Here is a 26744-nt window from a genome sequence, read left to right as displayed (position 1 = left end):
ATATACCTTGTATGAGCCTGAAGGCTATTTTTATACAATATTTTTATTGCACTTATTTTGACTGAAACCTGTCGCTTCAAGTCAAGTGCAAACTTTTCCATTTGTGGTGCCACGTGGTACTCAGGAAATTTTGGACTTAGGAGTATTTAGGATTTTCAGGTTATAGATCCTTGGTTTGCATTTATTTGTATGTGTGCCTGTATATATGTATGTCTATGTATGCACACATATATAGATAAATATTTTGAAAATTAGCTTGTACTAAGTGACAATTTGAATGAGAAATGTCCCTCACAGGCTCAGGTACTTGAGTACTTGTTTGCAGTTGACAGAGGTTACCGGAGGTTGTGGAATCTCTAGGAGGTGGAGTCTTGCTGGAGGAAGCAACTTGCTGGGGTTTGGCTTTGAGAGAGTTAGCTTGCCGAAATTCCTGCCCTGCTTTCTGTGTGTAAGTAAATGCGACCAAGTGCTCTGGGATGTCTTTCTGTACACTGTGAGTAGGTGTTGCTATGAATGGTTAATAAAGAAGCTGTCTGGCCTATGGCAACTCAGGTTATAACTCGGCGGGAAATCCAAGAAAGAGACAGGAAGAAGAAAGGCAGAGGCGGGAGAGATGCCAGCCTGGGGCCCAAGGAGCATCATGTCAGCAGACGGGTAAAGCCACAGAACACGTGACAAAACACAGATTAATAGAAATGGGTTAATTTAAGATATAAGAGCTAGCTAGCAAGAGGCCTGCCATTGGCCATACAGTTGGTAATTAATAGAAGCCTCTGAGTGATTATTTTATAAGTGGCTGAGGGACTGTGGGGACCAGACAGAAAGCAAGGCCAGCCAGGACCTGAGAAAACTTACGGTGACATTTGGCGGCCCAACGTGGAGCAAGAATTTCCACCTAAAACCTAAGAGAATTTAGTAAGAGATTCTAAAATGGAGGCCAAAACAGCTTCCTACTTCACCTGTCACACAGGACTGTAGTACAGAGATCCATCCCCTGACTGCATGGGCTTTATCAGCAACATGGTGGATAGACTGCTGAAATCTCTGATGAGCCAGTCCTTGATACAGAGCAGCTTCACCTTTGCTGCTGCCTTGAGGCTTGGAAGCACATCCACTGGCTTAAAAACACAGTCATAGTATTGAATACTACTTCCCAGAATTAGGCAAGTAAACATGACTTGGTGCCTGTGCCATGTTGAAAAACCAAGTGGGGGTGGGGGAGCTAGCAGCCAAAACAAGGTGTGATGGTCCTTCAGGTTCCTGCTTCACAGAGGAGACTGCCAGATATTCTACAGGACACAGGGAGAAGTGACTAAAAAAACTCTAGGTCTATAGGCTGAAGACAGATGCCCCAATGTTGCAGAGGAACTTTGGATGACTGTCCAGGCAGCCAGCTATCTCTGTCATTCTAGATTTTTGGAAGTTGCTTACAATGTACTTCCTGTTTACTTGGGTAATTACTAGTAATTACAAGGATCCTTCTGGGGTCCTTGATGTAGTTGAAGACTAGATAGTTGTAATTTTCCTTGGTTATGATAAAAGATAAATTAGACATGAAACCTCACACTCACAAATATAGGATAGATAGAATATTTTCTTTAATATTTATAAAATTTATATTTGCCAAATATAAATAGAGTAGATACTGTAACTGTAATTTCTTACTTGATAACTGTTCTATTATATGTAATTTTACTATGTTAAAGTTAGAAACTTATTTTTTGATTGGACAGAAAAGGGGAAGTGCTATGGGATGCCTTTCTGTACACTGTGAGTATGTGTTGCTTTGAATGGTTAATAAAGAAGCTGTTCTAGCTTATGGCAAGTCAGGTTATAGCTAGGCAGGAAATCCAAGAAAGAAACAGGAAGAAGAAAGGCAGAGGCGGGAGAGATGCCAGCCTGGGGCCCAAGGAGCATCATGCCAGCAGACTGGTAAAGCCACAGAACATGTGACAAAACAGATCAATAGAAATGGGTTAATTTAAGATATAAGAGCTAGCTAGCAAGAGGCCTGCCATTGGCTATACAGTTGGTAATTAATACAAGCCTCTGAGTGATTATTTTATAAGTGGCTGTGGGTCCATGGGGCTGGGTGGGATCGGAGAAAACTTTTGGCTACAACCAAGTGGCTTCCTACTGCCATGCCATGCTTTCTTTGCTGTCTGTAGGTCCTATCCTTCTGGAACTGAAGACTGAAATAAACCCTTTTTTCCTTAAGTTGCATTTGGCCATGGTGTTTTTTTTTTTTATTACAGCAACAGAAAAGTAACTAATACTTTTAGATGCTTCTCATTTTTTTCTTTAATAAAAGTTGAATTATAGTAGATAGCACACAAAGTATTTTATCCATAGCTATGCTTCATAAGACACATCTGAGAAAGAACAAGATAAAAAGGGTTCTGGACACAAAAAGATCATTCAAAGATCATTGCAGTTCATTTCCCAAGTGAAGCTTAAAATGCTCTTATAATTTGCCAAACTCATTTATCATTGGAACTTGAAGTCAATTCCTAATCACACTTCTGCCTGCGCTTTAATGAATCCAAATGAAATCTGATAAAAAAAAACATTTTTTTTTAAAAAAAAATCACATTAGAATTATTTTAGATAGTTTGGAATCATGTTCAAATCCTTTCACTCTTTCTCCCTGTGTTGAGCTTTCAGCTGGTCGCACATCTGCATTGCACATCTGCTGGCCAACAAGCGTCCTCACGGAAGGCTGTCAACCCAAGAGAGGCGATCATATTTGCAGAGGGCAGGGCTGTGTTATCAGTTAGCACAGGCTACACCCAAGTTCCTCTGCCTCACCAGCTAGAGGCATCTTCATCCTTTTTCTCCTCATAGAAGATAGGGAGAGGTGAAGGTAAAGGAGTATTATTCTAAACAAACAAATAACAGCAGCAGCAAGTCACTACAGCAGAAACAAACTTTACAGATTTTCTACTCCAGGTACTTATTGGGAGTAAAATCAACTTCCCCAATAGAAAATAAATTGAAATGTGGGACTTATGCCAGATTCAGAATTTCACAGTTTGTGCCTCTCACTGGAAAAGCATTTGTGGAGTGATTTACCATAAGTTGCCCAGGGCTAGACAACCAGGGTTCCAAGCCTATTTATCTCTTATCCCTTCTACCTGAGAGTAGCACATGTATCAGAGCCTCATTTTCTTCCTCTCTAGTGCTCAGAGTTGCTGTTGCTCTGATGACCAGTCATATGCTAAACATAAAAATGTTTATAATGGTAAACAATCATCAGTCAATACAAATCTGCTGGTATTAACGACAATAGGGTATCTATGTAAGTCTCCTGCTAAACGAGGCTCTGCCAACACATTTTAAATTCTGATTTTGTAAAAAGCTTGATGTTATTTTATTTAATCATTTTTAAATACTGGTTGTTGGGCTTTGTTGTCAGTATCCCAGTAAGTGTCCTAAATGAATTTCTCATTCAGTGTACCCTGTTGCTAAGCAGAACTGGATACAAACTAACATCTTCTAACTTGGTCTAGTTGGCAGTACCCAGTTGCATTTAGTCATCATGTAGTGACTTCTCAGTTGCTGGATAAGTCTTGTGGAATGAATACAGCATAATATAAATAAGCACTTAAAAAACTTTGCAACTTGGGAATGTATTTCCTGAATAGGAAGCACAATCTCAAAATATTTGTTCCAGTCAGAGTATGTCTGAAACCCTGTCTGAACAGTTTTATTGCTTCCAGGGATGCAAAAAAAAAAAAAAAAACCCAAAAAACTAAGATTATCTTTACCCTGGAGAACCTTTTAATATAGTAGGTTAAAAGGGTGATAATAAACACTATAACCTTGCTATGATGTCGATCATAAAGAATACATCTCTTGGCAAGATTTTCATAATTATGTAAAACGCATATATTCAAGGGAATTCTTAAATCACCTAAGATATTACTTATACTATCTGAGTAAGTTCTCCCTTTACGATGTAAATTTTTAGGGTTGAGAATTGTTGTTACTATTTCCACCTTCACTATATATAAAGCACTGTCTCATAGATGACTTTTATAGAAAATGACTCTCTAAAATATGTGTTGAATTAAATTTATTATAAAAGATTTTATTTATGAGACCATTTTAGAATCAAGAAAATAACTGAAAAAAAATGAAATAATAAATCAGCTGAAATCTGGGCTAATAAAGTTTAAATTAACTTATCAAACTTCGCTTAGGAAGGAAATGACTACAACACATAAAATGATTCATCTGAGATAAAATATTCAACAAATGAAAATTATGAGAGTTTAGGGAATTGACTGTGACTCTTTTCTCCTCCAGTCTTAGTCTGAAGCCTTCTCAGTTTTGTATTTGGTGTAGGAGGTGCATTTATCACGAAACTGTTGAGAGGTTGAACAATGGGAAGTGGAATGGTGATGTCAGGCACTCCCCTGGGGAATGAGATTGCTTCATCAGAGTTAAAGGAAAAATGCTGGATTTTGGAAGAGAAGAGCCAAAAGAGAAAAAACTCATAGCATTTCTCCTCAGGTTTCATGAGGTGAAGGGGCTTTGATAAAACTAGGGATGATCTCTCCACCCTTGAGGGGAATTCAGGTGAGAGCAGGCGAGTCTCAAGATCTTGAGTGAGTTCTGAGATGAACTTTTCATTTATACTCTCGTGACTCATGCTTCCTGAGTGGTGATAGCAGAGATATATATTGCAACATTCATTTTCATCATAGCTATCAGTGGGAAGCTCACATATGGAGTAGTTTTTGATAGATCATCACATGCACCTCTGTAGTGCAGGAGAATTATAAGCCATATCTGGAAGACTCGTTTTTTTTTAAATGATAGATGAGATTTCTCTTCTGTTGGATGAATAATTATCTCTTAAGAATTTTTGTAGCTATAATGACTGAATACATGAACATTATTACATAGATGTTTGTAGGATATTTATAATGACTATTTATATTGCTTATTTGATTAGTTTGTTTGTAGTAGTTCATGCAAATTACCATAACACCAACCTATATTCAATTTTCAGTTTAAAATATAGTTTAAGGATTATGTGTATATTAAAAAGTAAAATTTGACATTAACATGTAATTTAGTATACCAAAATACATAAAAAATAAAACTAGTCATTTTAATGATTTGTAAGTGTAACCTTTTGTGGTATTAATTGCATGTACAAGGTTTTGTAGTCTACTAAGCAATATCCCTTCATTCCTTCTCTCCTAAGGCCCTGCTTACTTTGAATTTACTTCCTGTTTCTATGAATTCATCTATTACAGATATTTAACATAAGTAGAATTAGGCAACATTTGTCCTTCCAAGTCCAGCTGACTTCACTCAGTATGCCATTTTCAATGATCACCCATGTTGTAGTATATGTGAGAACTACCTCTGATGTTCTTAAGCTCACTTTCTTATGATGAATAATTAATTATGTACTTTCATTTGCCTGAGAAAGCAACCATGAGGTATGGCTATTCATAATGAAATCATTTAAAGGATTAAGAAAGTGAGGATCTGAGAAATAAGTGGTCAGATTATATTAATTGCTATGGGATTTGCAATGCCTGATTTCAGTTCCTAACACTCCAAGCCACAGCTCCTTCAGTTTCACCATCCTATCCCAACTCATTTCCTCTTAGACACCCTTGACAGTTCTTTCTTTTTGCTTTGTACATGTACACAGCATAAATTTAATTTCCTCTTAGATATTTAGTCTACTGTCAGAGTTTGGAATTACCAAATGACTAGTGGTGATAATCACATGCTACTCATTTAGGGAAATGTTTACCTAAGAAAGAAACTGGCATACACTTTGCTCATTTGTCTTTAGAAAATCTCGCACTGAATATCTGCTTAAATACTTTGGATCATCTCAACTGGTGCCACAGTATAACTTTTAAAACATATTTTAAAGGACATTGACAGACGTGTAACATAACTTATAGTCCTGTCTACTTAAAACACAGCAAAATTCTAAATCTGCAGGAAGAAATGTATTATAATTTTGTCGTAAAAAAATAAATGTAATACAGATTCATTTATATGACTGAGCCATTTGCTTTGAACTTTTCAGAAAAAGATAAATCTAGTTGGTTTTAGAAATCCCAGAAGACATTTCTTACTTAAAAACGACAACCAGTTAGCACCCTCTTAAAACGTCTCTACACTCCCCTACAATTATTATAATTCAAAAATGTGAAACATGAAAAGTAAAAGTAAAACAAACTTAAACTATGATTTACAAAATCTATTGCTAACACTTCTCAGTGTAATTGTAAATAAAAAGGGTATGCCCAATGAACTTAAAAAATAAAACAAAACAAAAATTTTAAAAGAGGAAAGAAAAGTAAGACAATCATGTTGCCTCATATCTCATTCTCTGTTCCCTATCATCTGGCTTATTTCACTTAGCACAATGCCTCCCGAGTTAATACCTCTATGGCTCTATTCAACTGTTCAACTATTTCTAACTATTTAAAAACAGATAGATATGAATGGTGAATGTGAGTTTACTGAGTGGGCCTATGGTGGCATAAATAACTGCCTCACAGGAACACACACACACACACACACACACACACACAAAATAAGGGAAGAAAAAGTTACAGGTCTATGTTTCCATATTTTACATATTCTGTTGTTCAGAAGGTTAAAGGGGCAATTGGGATCTGAGTTTCTCTGAACCACCAGTAATTAGACATATCTGCTGCCTAACAGAATTTAAGAAGTGTCTTATCTATGAAGAGAACATATGGAAATGAAGTCATAAGCTAAGATGGAAGGGGATAGAATCTTTCCAAAAAAAAAACCCTAAAATGTGACATTCACCTCCTAATTGACTTAGTGAAATGAGAATTGACTTTGAAGAGAACAATTCGGGGATGCAGAGATTTGTCTTACACTCTTCTCCCAGAGTGCAGAGGAGAGAGTAGAGAACCAAGAATAACATAGATGTGGCAAAGCACAGTGAAAATCAGGGAAGGAACACAGGGTAGATTCGATGAAAACATGTTATAGGCATACATACAATTCTCGATTAAAACAGAAACAAAGATGATTTCTTAAAAATTTCTACTCTAAAGGAAAAAAGAATAGAGTGATCAAAATAGTTCCAATAAAACAATCTTAACTGAGTAAAAGTTTCAGGAATGGAAATAACTCTTAATTATAGAATTTGACAAATCTTACTTTGTTTGGGATAAAAGTAAAAAAGCCACATCAAAATCACATCATACAAAATATTTTTAAAATATCTTGATAAAGGAAAATTACTATAGTAAATGGAATAACGTACACAGGAAGGAGGAAATTTTGTCTGATTTTAGACATTTTCTCCATAACACTAACAGCTACAAAGACATGAAACAATGACAATATATCTTTGTTGTGCTTTAGAACAAAACAAACAAAATAAGGTATTTGATTTATCATACAAGAAAGTTGTTTTTCTTCAGTCATATTAGACTGTGAATTGTTATTACATTAGCAATCTAACTTAAAATGTTATTTAATACTGTGGTTTAGGTGACTGACCAAGAACCAGATTTTAAAAAAAATAAAGAGAAAGTCAAAGAATTTTTAAAAAATGAATGAACATTAAATTAGATGAAATTCAGCATTCCAGGTAATTGTATTTAGTGTTATAAACACATAATAACAATTGCTACTTTGGAAAGCTTTCTAACATCAATAACAATTTAATGAAATTTTGATCCTAAAACTCTAGGTCATATGACAAAGATTGAGAGGTGGTGTGATGTGTAACAGACAGTAGAACTACAAGGAATTGTTCCCTGGAGATCTATCTGTTCATATTTGATTTTCACCACTAAGGAAGGAAGTGGGTATTCAAACCTGTTTCTGCCAATCAAAAGTAATAGGAAATAAGTAATTTAACGGAAAAAATGCATGCATACATACATATATATATATATTAGGATAAATAGAAAATTGTCACAACTTGTAGAAGGCTGCAAGGTCACAGGGGAAAAAGAAAACATGGAATGTTATCATGTTATCTGAACAGTGAGATTATTCTCTTTCCTTAAACTTCAGTGATTTCTAAATTTATTTAGGAGCATTCATTATATTTACAATCACAAAAATCAACAAACATTGCTGAATGTGTGTTTGAAAGGAGATTTTCAGGCACAAAAGGGGCATATTATTGGTGGAGGGCATGAGTTGGGTATAGCTTGACTTGAGAGACTTGCCCTAGAGCTGACCTGTCTGGAATAGTGAAAGCTAGGAAAGCCAGAGACAGGCTCCAGCACAGCCCATAGGGCTACAGACAGTTCAGAAGTCACAGTGATAGGCCAATTTTGGTTTTCATACTCAAAAATGCCTTACAAGCAAAAATGCCAATGAACACTCAAGATAAGATTTTTGTTTTGAAATGGTCATTCTGCTGGGTGTAGTGATGCACACCTACCATCCAGCAGGTAAGAGGTAGGGAAGGAGAACTGTGAGTTCCAGGCTCCCTACAAGCCTAAGCTGTACAATAAGGCCATGCCTCAAAAATGAATGAACAAACAAAAGATTATCATCCCACTTTTATACTTCATTGAGAAATACCAGGCTCATTTGAATGAGAATGCTGAGCACCTCTGTCTCAACCATGTAGATATGATTAATGTAACTTTAAAATCAGATAGTAGAGTATTAAATAAATGATAACAACTCCAGAAGACAAATGGGCTTAATGAACGTGTGTGTGTGTGTGTGTGTGTGTGTGTGTGTGTGTGTGTGTGTTAGATCTTGCCTGTAGTAAAGTGAGTAGGAAGACAGATCAGATCAAACATTTAAAGGATAAGTCATTTGTTGTAGAATATTATTTTAAGGTGTGTTACTTCCATTTCTGTTGCATTTTTTTAACTCTGTGAAGCTGTATTACTGTGCCTGTCTAAAACACCTGATGGTCTAATAAAGATCTAAATGGCCAATAGCAAGGCAGGAAAATGGATAGGCGGGGCTGACAGGCAGAGAGAATAAATAGAAGGAGAAATCTGGGAGAGATCTAGGAGGAAGAGAAGGAGAACATCAGGGACCAGCCACCCAGCTACATAACCAGCAGTGGAGTAAGAAAGAAACGTATACAAAAATAGAGAAAGGTAAAAGCCCAGAGGCAAATGACAGTGGGCTAATTTAAGAAAAGCTGGCAAGAAACAAGCCAAGCTAAGTTTGAATATTTATAACTAAGTATAAGCCTTTGTGTGTGATTTATTTGGTAGCTGAGTGGTGGACCCACCCCCGCAAAGAACAAAAACAAACAACAGACATTAACTATATATAAAATATTTAGATGGTAAGTATCTTCCTTTTCTATGGAGCTTTTTATTCTCCCTAATCACAGATCTCCATGCTATTAGTTCCTTCTTTGCTCCTCATTGCTGAAAAATTGGGACTACCTGCCTTAGAGTTCTATAGACTTCATGCATACAGCCTGGTCACAGAGAAGAGTTTTATTTTAGCAATGACCTGTGATGTAAACAAAACAAAACAAAACAAACAAAACAGTGAGATGGCCTAGATGAGTGGCTGAAATGGAATCATTAAGATGATTCACAGCTCTCAAGTCTTTTAAACATCTTACTTTCACTCTGGTATATTTAAGGTTGTGGGGTATTATTTTTAGAGGTAGAGCATTTATGAGATCATAAGGGATCACTTTCTATATCTTACTCTTTGGGGTTTCCTTTCCTCATCTCTGGTTCCAAAATAGGAAAGTAAATTGCATGTCCGTGGATAAGCCAAGTTCCACCAAGAGCCGTTCCTACCACTGCCAGCATGGCCATGCAGTGCCCTGGCACAATCTGTTATCTCTCCATCAACAAAACTTAGCTCCAGAGGAGCAAGATCTGGAAAGCCTTACTTTTCAATCCCCTCATATGTTTTGTTTTAGTTTAATATGTTTGTCTGGATACTTTGACACCATGGTGATAGGCATCATAGAAATAAATAGAAATAGACAGAAAAGAACTAAAAAATAAAGTAAAAACTTGGGAGACTAGAAGTGGTACTTCTAGCTGAACATTCTTTTTTCTTTCAGGACTTGGTGAAGGGGGGATTTAAAAGCAACTGTGTGTCAGACAAGTTAGTGAATAATTATTCTAAGAGTGCTATTTTGCTGACACTGGACTATTGGAGCTCATTAGTATGCTGAGAGTATTTAATTCTAAAAAATAGTGCTTTAGCTTCTGTCTGCTGCATATTCCTCACATCCCAGCTTAGCTCGGCATTAAACCCATACTCTATCTGTTAGTGTGACATGGTCAGAAGAGAAGGAGCAGCGTTAGAAAGACTAGAGTTTGGCTTTTGTCACCATCTCTTATTGCTTATGCTATTAATCATCCATAAGGCTCACTTTTCTCATCTCTACTATGTTCATATTAATGCCTACCTCAGATATTCGTAGCAGATAAAAATACCAAAGTAAAGTTTCTTCCATGATGCCCAATACACAGATGTTTAAAAAAAAATGTTTGCCTCATCTCTCGTTGTCCTCAAAATGTAAATCATTTGATTTGGTTTAATAAAAGGAATGTCCAGGAAAAAGAAATGAGACAGCCAGACTACTTTGTGCCTGTTGAATTTTACAAATGTCAGAACCACTGATGCTTGTTACCCTGTCTCCTGCTCCTCCAAGACCAAAAGCCAAGGCCAAGGCTAGTCTCTATGTGTGAAAGTTCAGGATAAAAATCTTCTCATTGCATTCCTACCAATGTAGCCTGTATAAATCTGTATGAAAACACCTAATTAGAACCAATAGAGTATGATAAGTTAACTTGAAGGAGGGCAGTATTCAAAGGATCAGAAATAAGGAGCAATAAAAGGTTATCCAATAAAACAAAAGCAAGCAGAAATGACTGGGGAGGATCCCACAAAAATGTTCCATCTATCATTTGAGGTTGGAATTGGACATACTTTTCACCTTCATGTTAAACATGAGCTTTAGACTATATGTATTATTTACTTTTATGGTTATAGAAGAATCCAATAGATTGTTAATTATTTTCTCATTACTCTATCTCTACGCAGCACTGAATGCATGCAGATTGGTAAGTAATGGATTTATTCTTCTATGTTATTAGCCTACTGATGCTCACAATGATCATCACACCGATGGAGGCCTTGGAGGATTTCAAAGGGTTAGATGCCCTTGGTAGTCCAGCTATCTCTCTCTCTCTTACCTCTCTCTCTGGAACAATTTATCAAATGGTGCAATGAATATTCTTTTGTCTGATCCTATCACAAAAAATTAAATTTGAGTTAATAAACTATACATTTCCTGGAAAAGAATGACAATGTGAAATTGGAATTAGTTATTTTCTGAGTTCTTATAAATACTATGCTTATTTTTCAGGATACTAAAAACCATTTTTGAATCCAAGAGTGCACACAAGAAATTTTCATTGTTCTATCCTTCATACTAGCATCTCTTGAGCATCATATATCATTGTATATCCTAATCTTTTTTGTTGAGAAGGCAAACAAATTTTAATTCTCTGTTTTAACTTTGCACATAAACCTAAATCCTCAGATATCATGTCCTCTTATTCCTAATCAAAACAAAGTTCTCAGAGTAATTGGTGGGAACAACATTCAGCCTAATGGAATGTTGGAAAAGTTTGTTCTGTAAGCTTGGGCTGGTGCCGTTTAGCCCCAGGGTAGAAGCTGCCTATTCCAGAATGAGAAGGCATGCGGCCATACAGATTCCTGGTACTGTCCAAAACCAGACTGAATGCATAATGACAACAGTTTGCATCCTTGGATGAGTTTAAGCTGTTTTCTAAACATTTGGAAAATTCCCTGGGTTGAGTAAGAAGAATCCAATTTGAGAGAACTCCATCAATCAGTTGGTCATCCTATAGGTGATGAGTGTCTACACTGTGATTTGTGTAGAGCTCTCAGGGGTGGGGAGGCTGTCAGACAGCAGCAAAAAGTCAAGTTCCTCCTCAAAGCCACTTAGAAAACTGATGGAGAAACCAGAACAAACATCCATAAAAAATTAGAGAATAATTAAATGCTAATGGATGGCTGCTGACTTTGAGTGTGGTGGGAATTCTTAGGAAAGAATGAACGTATGCAGAAAGAGTTGGGAAGAGTTTCCCAGAAGAGATATAAGCTGCAATCTTAAGAAGAAATAGGGAGGAGGAGGCAAACCATAGGCCAAGTAAGCAATTTGCACAGCTTTTGGACTATTCTGTACGTAGGCAGAGGGGCTAGTGTCAGTCACAGAGGACACAGTAGAAATAAAGGTGGAATAGTCAGGTAGAACCAGACTGTTTGTATTAGATGTTGCAAAAGAGAGAAAATTACTGAAAATTTGAGTAGAGGAAAAACCTACTATGAGCTAGACTTGAAAAATAGTCTAGCGTCTCTGGAGAGAATGAAGATAGCTTGATGTTAGTCATGTAAATGCTTCTTAAAAGATGGAGAAAATGACTAGTTCTCTAAAATTAAGGGGACTACTTGAAGGGCTAAAGATTTATATATTTTTGGAAATTATTGTGGCTCAACCTCTTTAGTTTCCTTCCCAGGGACCCAAAAGAGACATTGCTAACAGCAAGAATATTCTGAGGGAAAGGAATCTAAGTATACCGAGCACTTACATCCATCTACTTTATTCCTCTGAGATTAAATTCTGTCCCCACAGCTTCAATTCCGTACGTACTTATGCTTAGCTCCTCTCTGTCCCTTCTCCTCCTGTCCTCTTCTAACTCTAACTCTTTTCTGTCTTCATCCTCATCTTCATCCTTTTTCTCCTCCATCATAGTTCCTTCCTGTTGCTCTCCTGGAACTGGTCTCTCCCTTACCAGCAGCCTGACTCTTAGAGCACAGTGCAAAGCTTCCAAGGTCCCCACAAGAGCCGTGATAGCCAGCTTCATTTGCAACCGAAAAGGGGAGTGAATAGAGGAGGTGGGGGTCAGATAAGGCCTGGAATAAGTCAGAAAGAGAATTTATGTGCTGAAAATATATTCTTATAAGTGGTTAGGTGAAACATTACGAGTCTATCATAAATGTGCTCAAACTACAATCTTACAGGTGGTTAGGTGAAAGAGTCTGTAAGTCACTAAAATAAAACTGCCCCTATTTTCCTATGCTGCCATATACTGGCAGGGCTGGGTGACTCTACTTGGAGCTAGGAAACCTGCCTTATAGCTACACTGCACCTGGTATGCCAAAAACCCTTTTGTTCTGAGTCAGTTGCTCTGGAATGCCATTTGGGCTGTGAGAGAACTGAGGGTCTGAGCTTCATTTGCACAAGAAACAAAGCTATGTACCTAAGTTTGCCAGCCTCCTAGGCCTAGGATGCTTAAGAATTCCAGGTAAAATACTCTGTTAAAAGTTGTTGGGCAAAGAGAAGCTAGGTAAAGAGGAGGACACTAAGATGGACACACATGGATCACCCTGGGAAAGGGAAAGGGTTAAGATCTCTTGGGTAAACTGAGAGGAGGAGATGGGAGGTGGGAACATGAAGGAGGGTTGGGGAGGGAGAGTATTGAAAGATATCTTGACAGAGTGTACCATTAAGGGGATAAGGAGAAATCTGCAGCGCAGGAAAACCCCAGGAACTCAAAATATTGTTCCCTGCCTAGTAGACTCATAGCAGTGGTGGAGAGGGTGCTTGAATTAGCCTTACCCTGCACTCAGATTGGTGTCTACCCTAATTGTCATCATAGAACCTACATCCAGTGACTGATGGAAGCAGATGCAGAGACCCACAGCCAAGTACTTGGCCCAGATCCTGGAGTTCAGCTGAAGAGAGGGAGAAAGAGTTGTAAGAGCAATGGGGGTCAGAATCATGATGGGAAAAACCACAGAAATAGCTGACCCAAGCTAACAGGAGCTCATGGACTCTGGACTGACAGATGGGGAGCCTGCATGGGACAAGCTAGGCCCTCTGAATGTGAGTGAAAGTTGTGTGGCTTGATATGTTTGTGGATCCCCTAGCAATGGGACCAGGACTTATTCCTGGTACATGAACTGGCTTTTTAGGACCCCGTTTCCTATGGTGCAATGCCTTACTCAGCCTTGATGCAGGGGGGAGGGGCTAGGTCCCGGCCCAACATGGTATAACAGCCTGTGTTGACTATCCAAGGGAGGCCTTATCCTCTGTGAGGAGGGGATGGGGATGAGTTGGAGATAGGTGGTGGTGGAGGGCAGTTAGTGGGAGAAGAGGAGGGAGGGGGAACAGGGGTTGGTATGTAAAAGAAACGGATTTTTTTAAATAAAAAATTATATTTAAAAAAAACTTCTTGGGGAAGTTATGAGCACACATGGAATCCATAGCAGGAAACAGCTGATATATTAAAAGCCAAATAACACCAAATACTCCTTGAAGTTTGGCTTAATCTTCTGGAAGAATGCCTTGATTTTTCCAGGTATAGTTTTATCATATTCAGCTAAATTCTTACTACATTCTTGTAGCTCATTACAATATATTCCCACTTGCATATCAAGGGTGAGGTTTTCTAGTGGCCAAAAGACATCACTGGCATTACTAGTACATTTTTTAATAGTATGGGTTCAGTTTTGATGCCTGGCTCTGAACTTCATACATGTTTGGCCCTGGATATATAACATAACTTGCTTAGCAGTAGGTTCCTCCCTAGTTCTGGTATACAGGATCATAAGATGATCTTTAATGATCTTTGCCTTGTATGATTCCCATCTGCTGAGTGTCATCAGAACTTGTAAATGGGATGAAATATTACTTTGTGATTCCATTATGTTTCCTGACAATGGGGTTTTAAAATGTAAACTATTACTTGTCAACTGACCTCAAATTAATCTAAATGGGAGAGTTTATATCAATGGATCTGATCTAATCACTTGAACTACAAAATACAGGACCAAACATTAGAGTCGGAGGAAACAAAGGGATTCAAATGTGAGAGATTCTCTTGCTGACTTGGAAGCTTGGGCGCTAAAGCATCAAGAACAAGAAGACCCTGAGATGGTATCGCAACTCAGGATAACTCCTGGACTGCCATCAAAGGGGCACATAGTCATACTCTTCTTAGAATTCTGACTACAGAGTGCACACTTCTTATCTCTTTTTATTAACATCTATTAAGATACACTGTCATGGTCTCACTACACTTCATTTTCACATATGTGCATAACACAGTTTGATAATACTCTTGTTACTCTCTTTTGTATCACTCATTCCTGCTGACCCCTTCTTCTTTCCCAATTTCTCCCTTCTATTTTTTCATGTTGTGATACAATGGGTTTAATTAGGATTGCTTACAGGAACATGGCGAGGGGTTATTTGCAAGAACGTGGGAAACTTAGTTGTGACTATCCCACTGATAAAATGTCTCTCCCTATTTAATAAATTAATAAATGCCATCTATTTACTATGTATAAATCCCTAAAGAGGAGTGGGGCTTAATAATTCTCTCCCCCATTCCATGATGAAATGTTGATAGAACTTGTAGCATGAATCTTAAAAGGTCTTATTAATAAAAACAAACCTGAAGCCAGGTATTGGGATGAATGCTGGAAGATCAGAGAAGCAGAACAAGCCACAGCCACCTCACCTCGCCACTTCCTCAGCTGATCTTGTTTCCTCAGACTGGAAGCCTCTGAGTCCTCATCTGAATGGATCTCAGCTGAACTGCTGCTCAAAAGCCTAAAAGCTTAACAGGCTCTAGTTCCTCCCTTTAGTTCCTCAATGGGGACCTAAAGGGAGGGCTGGCAAATGAGAGGGACAAGAGACACAAAGAATGAGAGCAAGACGGGATGTCTGATCAAGCTCCAAAATTTTATTTTTCCCTCAGGCATATATAGGTAGGCAAAGGGGGTTGCAAGCAGGAAGGGACTTAATTATGGGCTGTTCAGCCAGCAGGGAATGTTGCTCTGGGGGTTATCTATCAACTCTTGTCTAACTGCCTAATTGCCTAACTGCAGCTGGTTCACCTGATATCTAAGAAGAGGTTCTGGTATCTGTGGGAAGAGGTTCTGGTGCTATGGAGACTTAAGCAAGGCCTGGATCTAAGAAAAGAGGAGAGAAGCCCAAATATGGCAGCAGGTGTGTCAAGGGTCACTTAGACTTATAGCTCCCATCAGTTTTCATGCCTTTTTTTTTTTTTTTTTTTTTTGGTTTTTCAAGACAGGGTTTCTCTGTGTAGCTTTGCACCTTTCCTGGAACTCACTTGGTAGACCAGGCTGGCCTCGAACTCACAGAGATCCGCCTGCCTCTGCCTCCCGAGTGCTGGGATTAAAGGCGTGTGCCACCACCGCCCTTTCATGCCTTATATACCTTTCTGCTTCCTGCCATCACTTCTTGGGATTAAAGGCGTGAGTCACCACACCTGGCTGTTTCCAGTGTGGCCTTGAACTCACAGAGATCCAGGCAGATCTCTGCCTCTGGAATGCTAGGATTAAAGGTGTGTGTGCCACCATTTTCTGGCCTCTATGTCTATCGAGTGGCTGTTTTGTTTTCTGACCCCAGATAAGTTTATTAAGGTGCACAACATGTGGTGACACAATATCACCACAGGAACTAATCATATGTCGATCTTATTGAGGTAGTCACATCTACTGTTGGTTCATAAGTTCAATGGCCATCCCATCCCCAGAAGACAGTGCTCTACAATGATCCCATCTTCTTTCAGGCTCTTACATTCTTCCCAGGCTCTCTTTCATGCTGTTCCTTTATCCTCAGGGGAGATATTATATAGAGGTCTCATTTAGTGTTCAACATTCAGCCGTCCCTTATTCTCCTCATTTTAACTAGGTATGAATTTCTGAAGTAACTTCCACCTGATGCCTATCCATTAAACCCACCGGGCTTCTATAAGAGCTTTGGGCAAGATATTCCCAGAATACTTTCTCATGGGTAGAAGTGTATGCAGGGAGATTAGGTAACCACACTTTAAGCCTGTTTATTTATTTCACCTGAAGCACTCTGTCATGAACTCCCTCTTTTACCCCTTTGGCGAAGAATTATTCAACCCTTAAAGTTTTCCAGAGGCTCAAAAGCACTGAATATGGTTTTCCCTAGGAAGAAAAGATTCATATACATCTTGCCACACTTGATTTTGAGTCACCTCAAATCATGTTGTTTTACTTTCCTACTCTTTTTATTTTTTAAACTTCCCTAATCCTATCAAGTGATTTAGTATCTTAAAAACCAAATTTGCATGGCCATCTAAATCATTAGGGTCACCAGGGTCTCTTCTCCTATCTCACAAGTAACGCCTTAACCCATGGGTCTCATCAAAGACTCTAAAGCCTTATACCTGTCCATGGTCCTTGCTGAATTAAGTTCATTTTAAAAAAACATTCCTAGGAAAACAATTTTATTAGGCCTAATAAACCAGTGTCAAAGTACTACTTCCTTCATTCCCAGTGGTCCCAGTAATTTCAATTCTGCTATTGTCTTCTGGTCTCTAATACTTCAGTCAGATGTAGCCCACTGCCCCTAATGGTGCATCTGAGTCAATCTCCCAGGGATAGATGTCTGCCATATTGCCTCCAGTTGTATGGCTTTTGTCTCTAGAAAAGATGAGTGTTTATATCGCTCAATTTCTCCCCTTGTAGTCCACAGAACTTTCACCCATCCACCCTATGTCCAATAGCCTCCTAATCCAGGCTGTGAGAGGTTCTTTCATTTCTAGCTTAAAAGCCTTTCCCAATTCAAGCTGCTTGGATGCAGAGTATTTCCTGATTAGCAGAGTTTCTTGTACTGGACCATTATTAACATCTGTATCTGAATGCTGAGTCGTGATTTTTTTTTCTCTTCCAAAAGGAAGCTTTTTCATTCTTCCTCACTGTTTGATTCTTCCCATGGGTTTCAAGGTTTTGGATCCAAGGAAGGGACTTTTAGCACAGACCTAACTTGTACTCTTTTTTTTTTGTCTTTGCACCTGGTCACCTCTTAGAACAGTAAGCCAACACCTCCATCTCATTTTCCCTTTCCTTTCCTTTTCCTGCTAAACCAGAGGCATCCATATTTTTTTCCTACTGCAATTCCTCCCTTGTGTAGAATGATTTCTTGGCAGAAAGTTCAGCCTTAATTGCATATTTTATCAGCCATAGCAATGAACATACAACTGCTGCCATAGTATCCTTACAATCCCGACTCTGTCTTGTAAGTACTAATTTCAGGGACTGAAAATAGTTTCTAGTCCATTAGTAATTTTGCAGACATTTCCATACTCACAGGGCAGACTCTATTCACCAAGGAGGGCGGTCACCTTGTGATTTTCTCCAAGGATACTACAGGCAGCTCAGCTTTGGTTTCAGGTCTCAATACCAGCACAAAGAGTTTTCAATTGCTAATACAGCAAGCAGACACACTTTCCCATAGCACAGGAAGAAAGGTAGCCATATTGGTATTGCTTCTATGTGTGATCCATTCTCAGCTGTTGCATGTATTATCCATCTCAGTTGCCATGTAACAGCTTCTTTTCAACCTTCTTTTTCGTTCTGTTGGTTCCTGAGGCAGTGACTATTGTGTTATGCGACTTTCCTGGGGACGTGTAGACAAACATAAATTCTTCATCCTAGAGAGGGCAATAATTAAGGAATAAAGAAACTATTCAACTCATGCCTAGCTTGGTAAGTGGATGAGTTTATTGGGGTTACCTATTCAAGCACAGATACCTCAAAGGCAGGTATATCATCCAAAAGCTCACCCATTATGGTGGACAACTTAAGAGGCTTCATTCCTAGAGCTCCTTGCCTTACTTCTTGGTAGCTCCATCATTGAGTTTCCTCTCCTTCAATAATCATTTACTGCTTATGGAATCTTGGAGAGGCCTTGTGAGTCTTACAACTTTCTGAGCTTTCTGAATTGGTTTTGTGGATTTTCTAGAATCTCCTAACTTTATTACCATCTCAAGTCTCATGAGCCTACTGCCTCCCCCAGGAAGGTAAGGTTTCAATTTGTAGGACATAAATACAACAAACAACTCCACTTGGTAAACTCTACCTTAATAGCCTTATTCAAAACAACCGAGTACAAGACTGACTCCATGAAAATCTCACAACCATTGTCCTAATGCATTTCAAATCAGCAGGAATCTATCCCTAGAACTAGGTGTTAATATAAGATGCTAACACACAACATTAACCATCTTATATACCAAGTGACATCTTTAGGCATAATATCCATATACTGAGAAGAGAAAATGAAAAGTATTAACTGACATAGTGCAGGCATTGTGTGTAGACATTATTTCTACATAAGGAAAGTGTCCATTTGAAGTAGTTGGTAGAGACATCTGTCCCTAACCAGTTTTTCTTTCTTGTGCTCCCCCAAGAATAGAGTGGGCAGACAGCAAAAAGTACAAATGGGAGATACTCTGTCAACTCCGGGTTTACTAGCTTTAAATGGGAAAAAAACAACTCAAAACGTTGCTGTACTAGATTTTTTCTTTCATTTTTCTTTATTAAGAAATTTTCTACTCACTCCACATGCTATCCACAGATCCCCCCTCCTCCCTCCTCCCACCTCCCAACCCTCTTTCCCAAGCCACCCCGCATCCCCACATCCTCCAAATCGAGGTCTCCCATGGTTAGTCAGCAGAGCCCAGCACACTGAGCCTAGGCAGGTCCAAGCCCCTTCCCACTGCACCAAGGCTGTGCAAGGTGTCACACCATAGGCACCGGACTCCAGAAGCCTACCCATAGACCAGGGACAGATCCCGATCCCCCTGCCTGGGTGCCCCCTAAACAGTTCAAGCCAGACAACCATCTTCCGTATCCAGAGGGCCTAGTCCAGTCCCATGGGGGCTCCACAACCACCAGTCCACAGTTCATGGGCTTCCACTATTGTGGCCAGTCATCTCTGCACGTCCTCCCATTATGATCTCGATGTCCCTCACCTGCAGTATCTCTCCTCTTTCTCATCAATTGGATTCCTGGAGCTTACCCTGGTGCCTGGCTGTGGATCTCTGTATCTGCCTCCATCAGTCACTGGACAAAGGCTCTATGATGACAGCTAGGTTATTTGCTAGGCTGGTCACCAGAGTAGACCGGTCCAGGCACCCTCTGGACTACTGTCAGCAGACCAAGGTGGGGTCAACCTTGTGGATTCCTGAGAGCCTTCCCAGCACCCTGCCTCTTCCTATTCCCGTGATGTCCTCATCTATCATGGATGGTATCTTCCTCCCTGCTCTCCCACTCTGTCTCTGTTCTAGCTTGACCCTCCCATTTCCCTGTGTTCTCATCCCCCACTCCTCCACACCCAGTCCACTCATGTAGATCTCATCCACTTCTCCTTCACAGGGTCATCCATGGCCGCACTGGATTTAAATGAAACAATTTGAACTTTGAGTAGCAATAGGATGCTAGCAGAAAGCCATTTGAGCTCTGAGAAGTGTTAACAGTACCAGAAGGTGTCACAGCTCAAAAGATTTGGGAAATTTGGGGTCCTAGGCAAGAGCAGATCTTTACAGAGCAAATCTGCAGGTTGGCAGTAGCAGATTCCAAAATCTTGAGCTAGGTCTCCAAAAGCTTGGGTCTCGGAAGCTGGGATCATCTACAGGGATGAATATCCTTGCACAGGGCCACTGAGTATGGAGTCTTCGAGGTTGAGGAAGAAACGAATCTCTCTTCCTGCAGCCTCTGGAAATGTCCTGGAGTGTGGCTCCTGTGAGCTCATTGCCTGAGGTTTAGGGAGCTTCCAGGGAGTTTGTTTAGCTGTTACCACTCCCCCACCTCCAGTCTGGAAGGCAGTGTTCCTTATCTAATGAGCAACTCAGCTGGAAGCCAGATCCTCAAGTCTTCAGGTTTCTTCTCCTAAAGAGAGGAGTCCCTGGAGGCTGGGCTCCCTGCCAGAGCTGGGAGCTGGGAGCTGGGAGCTGGGAGCTGGGAGCTGGGAGCTGGGAGCTGGGAGCTGGGAGCTGGGAGCTGGGAGCTGGGAGCTGGGAGCTGGGAGCTGGGAGCTGGGAGCTGGGAGCTGGGAGCTGGGAGCTGGCAAAGTCTTCCTTCTTTTCTTTTTCTGTGAGCTCCAGCAGCAACTCAGGAGTTGCTTCCCCAGAATGCCTGAATTTATAGAGCTGCCAGGGTGCCAGCTGGTCCCTGGTTGGCTGGGTGCAGTATTCAAATAACATGAAGAAATGGAATCAATTAGAAAAGAGCTATCAAACTTCGTTGAAGGGGCATAGGGGAAAACCCGTAACTACCCAAAAGCTTCCTGAAGTTCACAGTCAAGTCCACCAGTTTCTGTCTCTGTAGAGCTTGGGAGATGCATGAAAAAGTTTCTGCTTGTCCCTGGTTAATACAGCCACCTTTGCAGCAGGCAGTCTGCTGCTTTTTGTTTCTTTGCATGGGGCATGGGAAGGGCTACCGCTGTCCCTAATGGCTATCAGCAGCCTCCTCTCTGCAGGCTCCTTTGCCCTTTAGGTTTGAGGCTGCTGGCTGTCAAAATGCTTTGTATAGGGAACCACCTATCCCCAACACATTTAGCGTTCAGTGACAATGAGTCCCCATTCTGGGTCAGCTACTCTGTGCATGACTGGTGCTCAGGATAGACCTCTGCTACTATTAGAGAAGTAAATGAAGTCATCAATAACAAAACGTGGATGCAAGTACAATAACATCAGCATAGGCTTGAGGCTACAGGTTTAGACAGACAGAGCTCAGAGGATATGCCCCTTGGTTCACTTTCATCTGGAGTCAGAAAACCAAGTATTGCCTGGAACTTGAATTCAGCTCAAGCCTATAGAAGTGACTGACTACATTGGAGGGGAAGGCACTGCAGGCAGAGAGGAAAGCCTGGGCCAAGTTGGCATTAGTGACAACGGCAATTTAGAAAAATTTTGTACCAAATGGCTAGAGTTTCAAGGGTCAGACATAAATGGAGACATGGAAGAGTTTGTCTTTATCTTTATTATGTTTTAAATATATTTCAGACAAATTAAGATTTTGTATTTTCCTTTAAAAGTCTAGCAGTACAATGATAGCATATAATAGTTTATAGAAAGGAAAAATAAAAGCAGGAATACCAGTTGGGGTGATACTGTGGTAACCCAGGGCAAAAAGAATGGATTGCAGCAGGAGCATTCTGGTGGTAATGGAAAAAGAAGAAGATAATTCAATGAATTACTTAGAATTTGAACCAAATGGAGTTAGTAATGGATTAGTTGTGGGTGTAGAAGGCATGGGAATATTAAGATGACTTTGTATTTGAGCTGATTTACTCTATAGATAATGTTGCTATTTACTGAGGCAGATAATACAGCGAGAAAAGGAGAGCAGGGAAACAACCTGGCTGACTTGGGCGACTCCATGAAACAACCAGATAGAGATGTCTGTGAAGAAATTTAAAAAAATGTTCGTTTGGAATATACCTGGAATCAGGACTTCAACACAAATTTAATTTTCTTTCTTGACTCACTCCCCCCACCAAAAAAATTAATAAAAGTATTCAGATTTTTTTTTTCTGGCAGGCACCCTTCTCTGAGCCTTCGTCTTTTGGAGGAAGTTGATGCTCCTGTAATGTCTAGAAGTGAGGCTGAGGAAATCCAAACAAACCTGCACACTCTCCAAGACTGGCCCACCTCCTACTTACCTCTTCCCTTCTGTGTTCCTCCTGCCCATCCTCTCTCCCTCTGCCTTTTCTCTTTGGTACTTACCAATCTATGAAGTCCTAACTGATACAGGGCTTTGTTTAGCTCTTTGAACCAGCTGATACTTTATCTTCCTTTCTAACTAACAAGTTAGCTCCCCACAATTTCATAGGCCGTGTGTACTCGCACCAGGCATGAAAATGGGCGGTCAAGATGGCTCAGAGGGTGAAGGAGCTTGCACGGCAAGCTGAATGCAATTCCTGGAGGCCACGTAAAGCGGAAGGAGAAAACGGCTCTTCAGAGTTGTTTTCTGACCCCTACAGACATGCAATGGCACACATGTTCCCCAGCATACAAACATATACCATAACAATACATGTTTTAACAATTAAAAAGAGAAAACATGGAACTCCTAGTTTAAAGTGAATGGCAATTTATTACTTGCAGCAATAGCAGTAGTCAGAGCCCCATCACAGGGTGACTATCAAGATAGTTTTTATAGCATTTATTAACTAGTGGATTGCATTACACGAGTGGAAATCTAAATTTAGGGAACCCGAATCTTTTTTTTTTTGTTTGTTTGTTTTTTGTTTTTTGTTTTTTGTTTTTCGAGACAGGGTTTCTCTGCGTAGCTTTGCGCCTTTCCTGGAGCTCACTTGGTAGCCCAGGCTGGCCTTGAACTCACAGAGATATGCCTGGCTCTGCCTCCAGTGCTGGGATTAAAGGCGTGTGCCACCAACGCCCAACCGAATCTTTTATTATGGGTGACAAGCATGTCTTTGCTCAGGAAGGCAGAGAGGGACATTTTATTTTTCAAGCCTACAGGTACATGTGACCTTTGTATTCAGAAGAAAAAAAAATATCTCTGCTCCAAACCTATTCTTCAGTTAAATGCTAGTTTCAGACAAAAAGTTACTAGGTAATGCACATGCTGTGAAGGAATATGGGACAATCATGGAGAGAGTTTGAACAAGAGGCCTCAGCAGAGACATTGGGGAGAGCATGCAGCATTTGGGAAGTAAATCATGATCTTTGAAGCATTTTAAGGATATATAGAGAAGAGTCTATTGGGAAAACTGAAAAGAGGCAGCCAACACGGAAGGAGGAAAACCAGAAACCAGAGGAATGTTCTGTGAGGAAGGATGGTCAGCAATGTCACAACACTACTGAGGCCAACTAGGGTGCTTCAGCAATAAAAAGAGAGAGGGGGAGGGAGGGAACAAGGGAGAGAGGGAGGCGTTGACCTCTTGAAGCAGGGTCCACAATGTTTTGAGTTGAGAAAGGAGGAAGCAGAGGTAGTGAGAACACATAACACATATTTTGTTCAAACAGGGAGGCCGGTGGAGAGGATGGTTCAAGAGTGGGGAGGGTGATAATGAAGTTTGGGTTCTTTCCGGGGTTTCCTGACTCTTTGGGAAAGAACACAGTTGCTCTACTCGCATGAGGCTCTCAGTGTCTTGTATATGGATGAATAACAAGGTACTCAATCAAGACGAGCATATGGTCCTGATTCTCCAGCATTCGGGTGCAGAATAGTAATTCGAGGAAGAGTGAAGAAGCCATTCTTCATCGTTTGGATAGGGTACAGATGGTAGAATTCTGTGATCTGTGGCATCAGACTGACTTGTATTCCGGTACAGATTCCATAATTTACTTCCAACTGTGGTAGCCTTAGCTCAAACCGAATGTTTTTTCAGCTTTCAAAAGAGCTAGTGATAAATATATTCAGGGGGTTGTTAAGAGCATGCAAAGTTCCTAGCAGAGGGCTTGCTCCATTAACAATAATCACTTTAAAAAGACGAGGCCCCATTTAAATCACGTTGAGGGCAAGAACTAAGGCCTCAGCAGAATCACTTATGTAGTTTATGTGGCGGCAGCTGGAGTAGTTGAGGACTGGAGATGAAACCCCCGGTAGTGGCCTCTTCCCTAAGGGGTATAAGAGAGAAGGGAAGCTCCTACCAGTGGCCTCCTCCATATCGTTACTACCCCAGGCATCCTTGCAAGCCAGGTTTTTTTTTTTTTTTTTTTTTTTTTTTTTTTAAGTTTTTCGAGACAGGGTTTCTCCGTGTAACTTTGCGCCTTTCCTGGATCTCGCTCTGTCACCCAGGCTGGCCTTGAACTCACAAAGATCCGCCTGCCTCTGCCTCCCAAGTGCTGGGATTAAAGGCGTGCGCCACCATCGCCTGGCGCAAGCCAGTTTTTGCTGTGAATGATTTTAGCTTTCATGTTCACAATAAAATTATCACTTAAGGTCTTAAACTCATTAGAAAAGCTGCGTTTTAACTCACCTTAGATAAATCACTCTTCATTCAGAAATGATAGTTGTGGCCGTATTACCAAAAATACAAGAGTTGTGTGAGGTATTGTGGGTATTACATATTCTCAGAAGCCCTTTGTAGATCTTACAGAAGCAGGTATGTGGTTTGGGAGCCAAATGGCAATTTAGAGTTCCTTGTGGGACCTTCTTTCCATTTTTGTTATTTACCATACAAAAGGAATTATATTAAACTGGAGTTCAATGCATTGTTTTGGGTGGCACTTATGCTATCTCATTGAAAGGAGGACTGTGAATCCTTTAGAAAACTGATCTGCACCCACAGCTTATGTCATGAATGCAACTTCCAATATGGTACTTGCCTAGCAACTAATTAAACTCAGAAGAAAATAGGAGGCTTTAAAATTTTTTCATTTACAAGCTTCCAGATATAATTGCACTACCAAAGTCTGATTCAGCAGCCTGCATTTTGAAACCTCTTAATCTCATTGTTGTAATTAATTTTGTAAATCAAAAGGTCTGTGCTAGGCTAGATGCATTCTCTGTTTGTTTTGCTTAACATAACAGTGGCCCTGTTGTCTTTGTGATTAAATCATCTTTTGGTGTGATTTCTCCCCGAGATGAATTATTAATTTACTTATGTCAGTAACTTTGTCCAAATATAATTTAGACTTTAAAAGTTCAATGTTTAACACTGTTGTCAGCTATAATTTAACATCCCTTATTTCTGCCTTGTACGATTTTAGCATGATGGAATTAAAATTCAAGTGGTCTTACGTTGTACTGAGTTATTTGTGGGTGTTCTCTTACTCATCCATCTGAATGCGACATTCCTTCTGGCGATTATTTCATTAGAGAGAAAGGATGATTTAGATTTCAGCAGTCTTGGCATGTTCCAAGCCTGACTATTGCCTGAAAATATATGTGGTTTTGAGCTGGTTTCATAGGCTTGGAGCTATGAGAAAAAGAACATAGTTTAATTTCTACTTGAGGGAAATGCTATCGGTAACCGGAAGAACACCAACAGATGTGGAGATGCAGTAGGAGGTCAGAGAGATGAACACCTAAACCGATACTTTCATCATCACCTTCATTTTCTAGGTTAGGGAAGTGGCATGCAGAGAGAGGGAGCTGCCTCTTCATGTACACATTTCATGAAGTAAGAGTCACTGGTGCCTCTGGGCTCCAAATCCAGCACAAATATCCCTATACTAAAGATCTCTTTGAAATGTCCAAGGTTATATTTGAATTACAGCACAGTATCTGAGAATAAGTTGGGGTGTAACTATCATACGTCATTGAGAATTATTTTTGTCAGTTTTTAAGCTCTATCATTGAGTGTTTAGAAACACTCACTTTTTCTGTTCTTTATTTTGAATGTTTACTGTCACTTAGAATTAGCCCATGGTGTATAAAGACGCAATCAACAAAGTGTTTAATAAACCAATAGTCAGTGTAATTAAATCGGGATGACGTCTTTATTGGGTTTTTAAAAATCCCATTAATGTGATTGAAGTTTTAAATAATCTTCTAAAAACTTAGTTCATTTCCTAATTACCAAGACTGTTTTTGACAAAAAATGAAATGCCCTCAAGGCTCGTCAGAACCTATACTGCAACGATCTTTTAGGAATGATCAAAATGGTGAGGTAACCTGTCCCAGATTCCCGGATGACTCTTTCCCAATGACTGAGGTTGATATCATCCTCCTTAGAAACCTAAAACTCTAACATGACTGCATTAAAATTACTCACGATGCCTGTGCTATTTGAGAGTAACTTTTCTTTAAATATAGCAAATAAGCGGCAGAAAGTTAAACGCCAGGAGATATTTAAACGACAACACTAATATAACTATGCATTATTCAGCACCAAGACAAGCTGGTGTGCACATCAGACAGGTCGCTGCCCCTAGGTGACAGCCCTCTCACTCACGCAGAGCCAGTTCTTA

The sequence above is a fragment of the Peromyscus leucopus genome, chromosome 20 (genome assembly GCF_004664715.2).
Source record: "Peromyscus leucopus breed LL Stock chromosome 20, UCI_PerLeu_2.1, whole genome shotgun sequence".
Lineage (NCBI taxonomy): Eukaryota > Metazoa > Chordata > Mammalia > Rodentia > Cricetidae > Peromyscus > Peromyscus leucopus.
The sequence above is the reverse complement of the archived record's forward strand: the minus strand, read 5'-3'. Positions refer to the sequence as shown.